This window comes from Polypterus senegalus, chromosome 16, assembly GCF_016835505.1.
Source record: "Polypterus senegalus isolate Bchr_013 chromosome 16, ASM1683550v1, whole genome shotgun sequence".
NCBI lineage: Eukaryota > Metazoa > Chordata > Cladistia > Polypteriformes > Polypteridae > Polypterus > Polypterus senegalus.
The window spans coordinates 74,938,379-74,952,379 of record NC_053169.1 but is presented as its reverse complement, the minus strand read 5'-3'; the positions used below and the strand labels follow the sequence as shown (position 1 = coordinate 74,952,379).

The 14,001-nt window shown below is 40.4% G+C and overlaps 1 protein-coding gene across 1 annotated transcript in view; it reads right to left on the bottom strand.

The window, feature by feature from the left end:
• vps54 (VPS54 subunit of GARP complex) overlaps positions 1-12,818 on the bottom strand; it is a 117,040-nt gene extending 104,222 nt beyond the window's left edge. Inside the window, exon 1 of the mRNA XM_039737915.1 lies at positions 12,435-12,818. The gene's annotated coding sequence lies outside the window, so the exon portion shown is untranslated. The remainder of the gene's footprint in view (positions 1-12,434) is intronic.
• Between the last annotated feature and the right edge of the window lie 1,183 nt (positions 12,819-14,001).

The following is a 14,001-nucleotide window of genomic DNA, read 5'->3' as shown; positions in this document are numbered from 1 at the left end:
CGTTCTGCTGATCAGCTGGCCGGTGAGTGACACAATGCACTACACTTCCTGCTGGCTGACAGAGGAGACATCCACTGCAGCAGACAGAGGCTTCACATTACTTTGGATGGGGGCGGTGGTCGAGATTTTCGGCAAGCTGGATCTGCCCGTCCATGTGGACACCCGCAATCTGCGGCCGGCAATCAATTGCCGCGATTGTACACGCACATTGGTCGGTGGCAAAATCGGCCACGGATCGCTGCGTATTTGGGGGCCTTAACTCTCGCTGATAATTAGGTAAATGTTTTTTGCAGGACTAGAGACACTTGTATAAGTGAAGGGAATAAACTTAAACTTTAAACCTGACTATGGGATTCAAACATGATTCATGATTTCCTTTAACTATATTCCAAGTTTAATATAGTTTTTCCAGATATTCTTTTTAGTTCATATAGTTAAGCTTTTTTTTTTTTTGTTTTAAAAGTTAAAACTACCAAAGAATGTGGTTTGTATTTTTGAACCAATGCATTTCCTGTTCCTGATTTTTATGCCTGCTATTACTATCCAGACACTTGTTAAAAAAAACCAAAACCTTATTTTCATTGTGTTTGTCTTTAATCTGGCATTATAGTAAAGTGTTGGCTTCCTAGCCAGTAGTTCTGTGGTGAAATGACATGTATGTTGCCTTCCTTTCCTTCATTGGATGTAGAAAATACATTAGCATAGTATATACATACAGAGGAGTCGGGGAGTCGGAAGATTTAGAAACTGAGGAGTCGGAGCATTTATCTACCGACTCCACAGCCCTGCTATTAACAAGGTTGCCCAAACTTTTGCATCCCACTGTATTTTGCTCTCCTCTTTTAAGTCAGTGGGTAACTGATGTTTTATATTATTTGAAATTGGAAAAAATCAAATTCTCACTTAGATGATCTGTGCACAAATTTTCAAAACCTGGCAGGATCTAATCAATAATATTTTAGAATAAGCTTGTAAAGCCCTGAGGAAGTAGATTCTCTCCCAATTTCTTTTACTTCTCCATTTATCTGTATCCGCCTAATAAAAATAGTAAAAATGAATAAATTGATGAGTTTAAGTTTTAGTCCGTTGGCCATGCTCTCCTTCTTAGAGGTAGGGGTTGATTTGTTTTCAATCCTATTTTTTTGTAAAAATTGATTTGTATGTAATGATTATAATACAATTTTAAAAAAAGAGAAACAATTTACATAATTACAATTACAGTTACTGAAGACTAGTACTTTTTGGCAGATCTTATCTTTAAGGGGAGCTGCAACTTTTCCACAGGCAGCACTTCAACCAGCTGAATTTTAATGACATTTTAGCAGTTATTACAGGCAATGTATCATGCCATCTGAAAGCATACCAGAAAGTTTTAAAAGGGGTTGTGCCCAACAATGTACATTCAACCTGCTGTGTACATTCATTCAACCTGCTTGTGTCATGTCAGTTTGGTGGGAGAGACCTGGCAGCACTATAAATACTGCATCACTAGTCATGTGGGTAAAGTCAACCTTCTTCAAGAAGCCTGCCAGGAACCCCCGAGAGAGTAAACACCACGTGGGATAGCTGGCTCGAATCAGTGGAGTGCCCCGCTTAATATATTTACCTTTACAAAAAGTTATTTCTGGCCGAGAATACATCAGCTCAGGCTGTAACAAATATCCTAGACCCTAAAAGTGAAGTTAACCTTTATCTCAGAAGTATGCATCAAACTAGCAATAGCTCTTACAATTCCAGAGGGCACTCCTGTCCTACAATAGTCTCAGCATACAGCATCATGGAGGTTCTGGGCTCCTACCTGATGAATGGAACTTCAAAATAAGTTTCAGTTGTGCTACTGTGCGGTTTCATTAAAATGTAACGAAAATCAAAAAACAAATAAAACTGATTCCACAGGGCCCTAATCATACTGTCTGCTCAGATTCAGATAAACAGTGCAAAACTGACAGAACGACACTTCACAGTGTAGATGGACAATGAGCCACAAATGTGTGAATGGGTGAATGACTGTTGTGTTGTAAAGCGCCTAGGGGGTTCTTGAACTCTAGTTAGGCGCTATATCAAATACAGGCCATTTACCATTAATAATAATTTACCACAACATAATGTGAAAGCAAACCAAATGCTTTTCAAGGCAAGACATGCATCTCACTTGCTGAAGACAAAGCTGAAGGCAGAAAGTCCAATGAACTTTGAGAACGCCACTGGTTCCAGACTTCAGGCAGTCATTGACTGCAAAGGATTATCTACCAATTATTGGAACTGACCTTATGTTCGTATGTCCAAATACTTCTGAGCTCCTGAAAATTGTGGGGTGGGGAGCCATATATAAAAATGGCTGTATTTTCTAAATGGCTCATACAATGTTTTTGTTAGACACCTTAAATTAAAACTGGAAGTCTACACTTCAATCACATCTTAACGGTTTCATTTCAAATCCACTGTGGTGGCGCACAGAGCCAAAACAATGAAAATTTTATCACTGTCCAAATAACTACGGACCTAACTGTATTTTGGCCAGATGCAGATTGAAGTAGTTTATTAACTACAGAGAACAAAACTCTTGGGTTATCATGGCCACAGTCTATTATCTTCTTATATAATACGCTACCTTAGCTGTTTTTCTGTCCAGGATTTTAAATCACCTGTAGCTCACAAACCGTTTGAACTATTGACCTGCAATTTGGTCCACATATACGACGTGAACTCTATTTTTATTACTCTTTTTATTCGTCACTTCCTGTACCTTTTCATATCTTTAATCATTCTTGAGGCAGACTGAACACTTACTTTAAGTGTCAAAAAAAAATTAAGAAACAGATACTAAGTTACTGCAACACAAATACGGACTTAATCAGTTTTAACGCGAAATCATGCCAAAGGAAGAAGAGGGCCACTAGAGTGGAGAAAACAAGAGCTGCTCAGGAAGCAGCAAGTGCATCAACCTCTGAGCAAACGAATGGTAAAAGTACAGAGAAACAGGATGAAAGCTTGCATTCAGTGCATGTTATCGTACAGTATGCCATTACTGGTTCTGCCATAATGCATGTTCTTGGCTGCATTTAGTGCATTTCTGTAAGCCCTTTGATGGTCAGAGAAAGCCTAAACATACATAATGAGGCCAGTCTTGTGTAACATTCTCTCAAGGTGTCGACCAACTACTTTCATAGCCAATAATTATGAGTTGTACCATGGAGCTGAATGTTTAAATGAAACTTTGCATTTTAAAAGAGCTGTTCTATCTACTGTTGAATGAAGTGCCGAGTTATAGTAGTCAAGAAGACTATCTAGTGTGGATGGAGTTGGGGAAGACAGAAAAACATCAGAAATGGATCCAGCAAGAAGGAACAGATGATTACATCTTGCCTGAAGAAGGGGCCTGAGTTGCCTCAAAAGCTTGCATATTGTAATCTTTTTTGTTAGACAATAAAAGGTGTCATTTTGCTTGGCTTTTCTCTACATTCATAATGTCTAACACGGTACAACACCCTAGTACTAAATGTTTCTTAAAGAAATGTAATTTTTACAGGTAAGAGAGTCAGAGAGGTCCAAATCACTAAAAGTAGTGCCAACAGATAAGCCAGATGTGCAGATCAGGTCTAACATATGACCACCAGAGTGGGTAGGAAAATCAACAAGTTGCACCAAGGCAAAACAATCCAGAAAGGACAGCAGTCAATTTCTCAGTTTACATGTAGAAATGTTAATATGTATGTTGAAATCGCCAAGAAGAATGACTGCCTGGGATAGGGAATTTAAGTGGGTTAATATTTCAGTGAGATCAGATAAGACCCGTTGTATTTTGGGTGTCAACAGAGAACATCAAATAAGAAAGGACCAGATTTTGCTATTACTTTTGGGGGACCCATCAAGTTTAAACTGATGCTGTTGGTACAGGAGCATTTCTAGGATTTGCAGGTATCAGGATCTTAGCTCCCTCTGCAACTGTTGCACATTTTTCCTATTTTTATAATCGAAAAGCAGAGGGAGGGTCCCATTGGGATACCAAGCACATTTATATAATGGTGTAACATTGACCAAATGCTTACTGCTACTGCCATGTAGTAGTGGAGTGATGTACTGTGTTAGCTAGCCATTTACTGATGCAATGAAATGTGAAGAAGAATTCCACCATTCACTGGCTGAGAAGATTACAATATGCAAGCTTTCAAAGCAGCTCAGGCCTTTTCTTCAAGCAACATGTCTTCTTGTTACACCTTCCATGAAAAAGCAGCTGCAGGTACCTGAAAAGCTAGCATTATGTACTCTACTCAGCGGGTTAATAAAAGGTGTCATTTAACTGTTTTCATGTATATAATAAAAAAAGGATATAAAAAAGGATAAGAAGCTGGCCAGTGTACAAGGAGAGCCAGACAGGGCCGAAGAAGGGCATCAACCCAGCAGTAGGACCAGTACCTACTCCCCTGTGTGAAGATGAACACTGCCAGAGCCCTACACAATGGTCTTCAGCTGGCAAGTGGTGTGCATGTTTCTGACCAAACAGGCAGAAATTGACTCCATGAGGGAGGCATGAGGGCCTGAAATTATCTAGTGGAAACTGTGCTCACAGCCCATCACTGTGCAGCTCAACTGGCATTCACCAGCAAATACACAATTGATAGCCCCACCACTGGCACACCATTCTCTTCACAAATGTTCACACTGAGACATGAATGAAAGAGTCTGAAGACACCATGGTGAACATTATGCAGCATGTAACATCATCCAGCATGTCCGATTTGGTGGTGGGTCAGTGATGGCCTGGGGAGGCATATCCTCAGAGGAGCACACAGACCTGAACATGCTAGGAAATGGTACCCTGACTGCTGATGAAATCCTCAGATCCACTTTCAGATTTTTCGCGGCTGCAGTGGGTTCTGGGTTCATCCTGGTGCTGGACAATGCCAGGCCTCATGTGTGGAGAGTGTGTAGGGAGTTCCTGGATGATGAAAGGCATTGATGCCTTGACTGGCTCACACGTCCTCCAGCTCTCCTTGTGTAATAACCCCTCTCGTAGTATCTCCTCCATGTTCTTGAGACTGTGCTGGGAGAAACAGCAAACCTTCTTGTGATAGCACGTACAATACTAGTCAAAAGTTTTAGAACAACTCATTTTTTTTTCTTCAAATTTAATCAAGTGAAATGTCGAAAAGGTAAGCAGTAAACTGCCAGATGTTTAAATTTAAAGTTTAGGTCAGTCAGCAAAAAATGAAAAATGGAAATATCAGAATATTACAAACAGGCTTTCTTCAGGGAACAACTAATAGGTCACACCCTACAAACGTTCTGTACTAATTAAAGCAAATTTAGCCTTGCAAGTTAATGCAAACAATGTGCACAGGTGTCCCAACTTCTGCTGATTGCTTAAAAACCCTCTGATTCTATTGATTACTACAACTTCTAAAGAACTACTTGGACAATATTCCAGTGACAATGGCAAGAAAATAGCTAATAAGTTAATGAGACAGAACATTACCACCCTTCAAGGTACAGGATCTTCATTTACAAAAATTGCAAAAAAAAAACAGTGGGTATAGTTTCCTGCACAATCCAAAGGCAACTGGGAATTGGCAGAAGCATAGTGACAACCCAATTAGAAGACAAGTTTCTGAGGGTCACCAACTTGTGTCATTGGCGCCTCAAAGCACATAAAGCATATATGCACCAGGTCAGTAAAGACCTGAGATATTTAATAGTGTTTCTTAAAAATTCCATGTATAGCAGGTTTAGAAAGCCCTAAAAAGCTCAGAAATTGGTCCTTCCAGCAGACATGCAAGAGAGAAATACAGTAATTCCTCCTCGATCGGTAGGTAAAAATCTGCAAAGTAGAAACCATATGTTTGTATGGTTATTTTTATATATTTTAAGCCCTTATAAACTCTCCCACACTGTTTATAAATATTCCCATACAGTTATACAGCATAAACCCTTTGTATTCTCTTAGATATTAGGTAAGATTCATTGAAATTATGTATGTAAACACACTGTTTATATACAGTAAAACCTAAATATTATTTTAAAGATATCGAGTGTCTCCGATATCACATATGTTACAGCCATTACGATAGACATGCCACCAGCAATAAATACGTACAATGCAAGAAAAATTGTATACAGTAAATGTGTGTACAGTGACACTAAACGTACATACATGTACTAAGTACTGTAAGTAGAAAATTAATTATGGTTACTCACCAACAATGACACGACGACTTGTCCGATAACAATGAGTTTAATTTTACTGCACGACAAAGGAGAGCGTTACAGCTCATCTAAAGGAGCCTCTTCAGGCGACTGTGTAGCACCGCCGTTGTTGTTCTTCAATCCAAATCCCTAAAGCAGATTCCATCCAGACTACCGCCTTATTACATCCACTTACAACTTGTTTTGCGCCCTGGTTAAAAGGACACTGCGGCCGTAGATTTTATATTCCTTTCCTACTTTTTAAATAAAAAGAATCGTAGCCTCATTGATGCCGTAATGGTGTCCAACAGCGGTGTAGCTTTTCCCTTCCTTCAACATATCTAAAATGTTTACCTTTTCTGCAATCGTTATCATCTTCCGTTGGCGCTTGGGCACGGCCCCTGAAGCAGTAGCAGGAGCAGATCGTTTTGGAGCCATAATGAAAGGCTTGACTATGCACAAAGATAAACACAAAAGAGCACAAAAGTTAACTCTTTCCACAGCGAAACACGTTGATGCTGAATGAGCGAGACAAGACTTCCTGGTTAACACCGCGGAATCTAATTCAGAGCTCCGTCGCTGAGCCATTCAACCCACTGAACTGAACTTAACTGCGTGCTCTGATTGGTTAGCTTCTCAGCCATCCGTCAATAGCGTCCCTTGTATGAAATCAACTGGGCAAACCAACTGAGGAAGCATGTACAGGAAGTAAAAAGACCCACTGTCTGCAGAAGCAGCGAAGCAGCGAAAAATCCGCGTTATACATTTAGATATGCTTACATATAAAATCCGCGATAGAGTAAAGCCGCGAAAGTCGAGGCGTGATATAGCGAGGGATTACTGTATATCAATATATAAAATTTGCATTGTTGATGTTGCTATTTTGTCACCATTGTGACTTGGCACCTGCAGCGTAAATTTTACAGCCCAACTTGGTGCAGGTCAACATTCTTATATCAAGTTTAAATCAAATTACACCTGAATTGCAGGGCAGTTTGCACCAACTGACGAAGAATACAGGTTATGAATAAGCGAGTTCCATTTGGTACCCGAGACAGTAAGAGAGAACACATTTAACCTCCTTAGTGTTGCATTTTATTCCAAAAAAACCATATAAAAAGCATTTAATTTTTTTCAGCATGAAAATTTACATTTCTATTAAATCTCAAAAGTATAATAATGATACAAATAATAACATTAATCCATCCATCCATTATCCAACACGCTATATCCTAACTACAGGGTCACGGGGGTCTGCTGAAGCCAGTCCCAGCCAACACAGGGTGCAAGGCAGGAAACAAACCCTGGGCAGGGCACCAGCCCACCGCAGGGCACACACACCCACACACACACACTAGGTGTTGAATAAAAATAATATGAAATGAACAATAATAACAACAGCAATACCACCACTAATGATGCCACAACAGTATAATCTCAAAATGAGTGCATTAAATCTTAAAGCACGGTGAAAGACACAACTCAGCGTCACAGTTGTGACAATAACAGTGTGTTTCCTTTCAGGTTTTTTCTTTCTAGATTTATCAGTTTTTGAACAACACTCTGCACAGGTACAAGTTGGATTCATTATTTTTTCTGTTGGAGGTATAGAATCAATAAAATGTCTACCAATAAGATGCTCTGGATTGATCCGTGATGTGCAGGGTCGACAACATCTCTTTTGCGGTAGTGTGGATGGTGGATGTGCGGCAATAATTTATTCTACAAGCTGGCATGTGAAGTTTGCATTAGATATACAAACAAAAAGCTGGTGAAACTGTAAGACAAATACATTCCAAAAACACTGTTCCACCAGATCATAGTGGCGTTGTGAGGCAGCAGTGAAGGTAGAGCCTCAAAGCTGAGATCCAGACCTAAAACATGGCTTGCAGTGCCATTTAATAAACGGAAAAAAAAGCAAAGAAACCAGTACATCTGCACCGCCACGCCTGAAGGTTCGCTTCACACCTGCTTCCCTACAGCGGACCAGCACATAACATCTCAGTTGTGCCACCTGCCAGTGCAGCATACGCCATCCCTGCTATGCCATCTGACAATAAAGCACTCTCAAGCAATGCTGATGTACTCTCAAAATCCGTTGCATGACTGAAGCGGAAGAGAAGACCACCCAGCCATTTTGACAAGTTTGTGCATGGCTGCAAGGAGTTGGAAGTGGCCGTTGGAGACAGTGACTTTGAATTATCTTTTTGTAGAATTTCTTTTGTTGCACCCCACAAAACAGGATAGAAAGTAAATTCTTCATCCGCACAATCTATGTTAGCCATCGTGCTATTGTATTCGACCACAGCACAAGTGTTCATAACCTGCTTGTTGCCTTTTGCCTGGAAAGTGACTGTAGCTGCAATACGTACAGTGCTAAGAAGACAAATAACTTTCCTGCCTTTCTATCAGCACAAGCACTTTACCCTTTTGCCAAGATAATAGCGCGCCCCGCTGTAATTTAACTCTTCGGGCCTGTTATGACGATTTGGACGCACTGTTCCACATACATCAGTCTTTCTTTTTCAGCAAGATGTCAAATAGCTGTTCTGAAGTGTAAAAAAAAAAAATTGTCCATGGTTACACAGCATCCTTGATCCAGCAGAGCATCTATCAAAGTCAGTGACGTAGCAACGCCGTACTGCTTGTATTTTGGTTCAAACATTGTCCCCTTCTCTATATACAGAACCAAATTCCAAATGTATCCGATTTTAGATCCACAAAGCTCATAAAACTTTATGCCAAATCTTGCTCTTTTTGATGTGAAGTTCTGTATCCATAACAGTCTGCCCTTATAAGTCACAAGACTTTCATTGATGCCAACATCACGGTCCCGAATATAAACGCTCAGATATTTTTCTACAATGGCCTGGTATATCTCCCAAATTTTCTTCAGTTTGGGTGCTACATATGTATTCTCATCAAAGTCTTCATTGTTGGTAAAGTGCAGATATTTAATAATTTGTGAAAACCTACACATGTAACTTCTGCAAAGAACAACAGCACTGACAGTACATTTACAGCCCAAGTGATTCTCGGTACTAACAATTACACAAGATGCATCTGTACAGTTGCCCGAATAACACTTGGGTCTAACGCTAAGGAGGCTACGATGTCTGCCTAAGCAAATATATAGATATTTTACTGATCCTGAGGGAATGATTGGCTAGAAGCGTACACCATGACATTAACTGATAAAGTGTAGAAATGCTGTAAAACGTCTCCTCATTATAAGTTAAAAGACATTCAAGTGTCAACTGTAATGAAATATCAGAGAAGTAAGGCAGTTTCATTTTAACAAATTTTATGACTTTTAGGCAGAAGAAGTGTAAGTTCCAATTGTCTACATAAAGATCTCTAAGGATTCAGATACCTAGAGACATTCATAAATGAAATACTGTATAAAGGAGGACTTGAACATAAAACTATCCTATAACTCAGTTGCAGAAAATAACATTTCTTTTCTAAATGTGGACCCAACATAAGAAACTTTAAGTGTTGTGCAAAAAAGATTATGCGATTTGCACTGAAAAAATGCACACCAAAAAGATCTATATAATAATTCACTAAGCAGCCGACCATGGCACGCAAGACAGAGACCATGGGATACGCACGACAGAGCCCCACCCACCAACTCTAACCCTCCTACCGCATCACGGGATACGCACGACAGAGCCCCACCCGCCAAGTCTAACCCTCCTCCCGTATCACGGGATACGCACGACAGAGCCCTGCCCACCAACTCTAACCCTCCTCCCGCATCACGGGATACGCATGACAGAGCCCCGCCCGCCAAGTCTAACCCTCCTCCCGTATCACGGGATGCACACGATAGAGCCCCGCCCGCCAAGTCTAACCCTCCTCCCGCATCACGGGATACGCATGACAGAGCCCCGCCCGCCAAGTCTAACCCTCCTCCCGCGCCATGGGATACGCACATAGAGCCCCGCCTGCCAAGTCTAATCCTCCTCCCGCGTCCACCTTCGCTCTCGAGGCATGCGCACTGTCTGCTGATGTGCCCACACGCAACACCTCACCAAACACAGCCTCAGTCGCTTTCGTCTCTGCTACAGTCCACATGCACCTCTGAGTCACGTTGACTTTTCATTGTTCTTTTCAGTTTCAGCTTTTCTATATACCAAGTCAACCATGGCACGCAAGACAGAGACCATGGGATAGGGATACGCACGCACGACTGAGCCCTGCCAGCCAACTCTAACCCTTCTCCTGCATCCAGCCTCGCAAACTGTTTTACATGCTGCATACAGCGATTCCCATCCGCGACAAACATTCTTCTTAGATGGTCCTGCAGGAACACGGAAAACCTTTGTCTACAAAAACCTGATTCATACTATACTAAGAGCATAGGGTTTCTGTTGGCTTGCCCGCCTGTCCGACTTGTACCAGCAATGTACTGAAGTGTAAAACTATCGCAGCTGCTACCTCACAAACTGTCCTTATTCCCCAGATTTCCCTGACCCCATCAGATTCACATTTGCCTTTTACACGCAGACAATTTCCTGTTAGATTGGCCTTTGCAATGACAATTAATAAGGCACAGGGCCAAACTTTCAAAAAGATATGCCTGTATCTGTCAAAATCAGTTTTTTAGTCACGGACAACTGTATGTTGCTCTCTCCAGAGTTCCATCTTTTCATTCACTCACAGTTGTATCCTCAAACCCACCCCATTTGGACAACTGTGTCTTTCAGGAAGTGTTCACCCATCAATAAATAATTATGCGGCGTATGCTATGCCGCGGGTTGGCTAGTACTTAATTCCCTTACTTCAGAACTAACACTGAGCAAATTTACAAAAAAGGTCAACTATTACACAAGTGTTAAGACTCACAACTACATTAAAAAAAATGATAACGATATAATAAAGAAATATGATTCCTCAGTCGCTTAATCTATATATTCAAAAAGCTAAGGGTTGTGTCTGTCTAGAGATTATGCGTGAACAATTGGAGGTAAAACCTTCACTTTGGTCTTAAATTGAAAAGTTATGGCATGATACACACTGGTGAAGCAAAATATGTGACCTGAAGCAACCTGGGTGAAGGTGTCAGGGCTTGCATCTGTCCTATGGAAACCTACATAGGGAAACTGATCAAGTTAATGTAGAAGAAATAAAAAATAATAAAGTTCTAGTCCAAGTAATCTTTAGGTGAAAGTTGCACATTCGACCTGAATTAATGTAGGTCTTCCCTAACAGTTTTTTTTATCTTCAGTCGAAAGATTTTCAGATTAGGCTGTACTTCTGCCCTCAATCTGAATACTGCTTTGAGAGAGTTGGGTTATTGCCTTGCATTCAGTGCTGCTGGGAAAGGTTGCACCACTGCATGGGCAAAAATAAAAATATGCTGGTCCCAGAAATGAATTAATTAAAATGTCAGTATAATGTAAATAGCCATTCTTAACTTACCATAAAACATTATGATGATGTAAACTGCATGGCTGTGGAATCAGTAAGGAACAAATATATATTCTGCCCATTTACAGTGTTAATGAGAATGAACTTCCTTTTCCTGGGCATATTCATATGGGTTTGAAGATGCCTTTTTATATCCATTCAAACATGCTCACTTGTTTGAATGACTGGCAAACATGATCCCATTTAGTATAAAGGGAAAAAAATGGAATGTGGATTGGTTGGCTCATCGGACTCATAATATATCCATTACCAGCACTTGTTCTAACTAACATGGTACTTGGGGATATCCATAAGCAATCAGTAAAAAATAAATACAAAGAAGTTCCCTTCTGATTGCAGTGGAAACATTTATTTTCATGTATATAATGAATAAATCATTAATGTGCTCTGCGGAGCCGGAACCTAAGGCGCCTACAAAACAGACAAGAATAGGATGAAGAAAACCGTACGGTCAGCAAGTTACTGTATTCATATATAGTTCTAGCTCAGCAAACTTAATTAGGTTTATAAGTTGGTAGTACGACGAAACTGAACCTGCTAAGAACTTGAATAGGGAAAGGTGGGATGTCCGTAATTGTCATTTCACGTGAAAAAGTAAAATACAAAAGTTAAAAAGAGCCTTCGGTAAGACGCGTCCATAGAAACAATAACCCAGAAAGCATCGGTTTCTGCGAGCTCTGGCGGCTTGTGGACTTCATACGTTTCTCTTGAGACAGCAGGTCATCACAGTCATTACGGCAAGTAAAGGGAGCCTTGAAGTGGAAGTGCTTTCATTATCCGAAATATCAGAAATGACACCCGGCCGGTTCCCTTACCTAAACAACGGCGTGCAATCTCCTTCCTTCCAAAACAGAAGCCTCAATATCCGTCCGTCTTTTTCCAGAATCCCTTTTCTCCTCGTTTTCATTCATTCGTTCGTTCTTTCGTTTGCTGCTTATTTTTCTCCAGCAGCGCTTTACCTACAGAGGCCTAGTCGAGCTCGCTTATAACGCTCCAGTAAAGACAGCCAGAGGAAAGCAATCTTATGACGCGTGCCGCTATTAATTTACTTTACAAATAACGCTTAAAACTGATAAAAGCATATGCTTCTGCACTCTACAATCAAGGCATATTCCACGGCGTAAACGTCACGAAAAATCAGAACGGCAGCAGCTGTAAGATCCTTGTGCGAAGCAGGCAACAAAACTACAGAAGTACTTCCGGTCGTCGAGGCAAACGGCCGTTTCAAAATAAAAGTCACCAGCTGCGACAAGTCATGAACGTGTCATTTTCACTTCAGGAGCTCTAATTCCTCGTTTTAACCACATTTTTTTCCAGCCAATTGGTCATACTGTGCAGGATAGTTATGTGCAAAATGATTGTTTTTAATGCTTCGATTCATGTTATTCAGTTCACCAAAATGATTCGAATCTCTGAATCGCTGATTCGTTCTCTTCAAAAGACAACAGGCTATATTCTTATTTAAAATCTACAGTAGAACAGTATAACAGTGTTAACAACTTTAACCACCAAACAATATAAACAATATAAAAAGCAAACGACAAATAATTTACGCATAATACTCCTCCTCCTACTATTACTACTACTACTAATAATAAACCTGTTTATTGAATTCTTACAATAAATACAATTTCAACAACAGAAAAAAAAAACAATTGTTCAAGCACGCAAATTAATACTAATAATGATCCTCTGTATTGAATTCTAACAGTAAATACAATTTCATCAATAGCTAAAAAATCGTACAATTAGAACCTTAGTATAGTGCACACATCACCATAAAACTTTCTGATGCAGTCTCCCATACATATTTCATCAGTAAACTGAACTGGGATGCAATGTACTGCGAGTCTCTTGTCTGCAGTTCGTGAATGAACTTACAATGGTTCTCCAGATCAGCATGGTGAATACTGGTTCATTCATTTAGTCAGTCAGTCAGAGTACGTACTGCGACGGCCACAATCATCCAGTCAGAGTGAACCGATCAATGGGAAGTGCGTGGTGTCATCTGCCAAGTCAGTCATTGGCTAGTTGTCATCGTAACCGTTTTGCTGGAATAGTTTACTGATAGACTGCTTCCCGAAGACCATTTAAGCGACGTTAAGATGATAGCTCCGGACTGTCGCAAAAGGCAACATAAAACGTAGCACACACCGCGCATGCCGCACCAGCATGTCCGTTTAGAGTCCAAAATAAGTACAAAAAAATGAGTTCGTCCGCTCATTGAACATCACTAATCTTAAACACCGAAGCTTAGCTTATAGGCATATTGTGAACAGGGACGTGCGGTCAGGGGAGGCAGGTCATTATGAAAAGTTAAAAACTAACTGATAACAAAAAAAATGTCCACGGGCCTGTGCTATGAATTTGTTTCCCGTACGA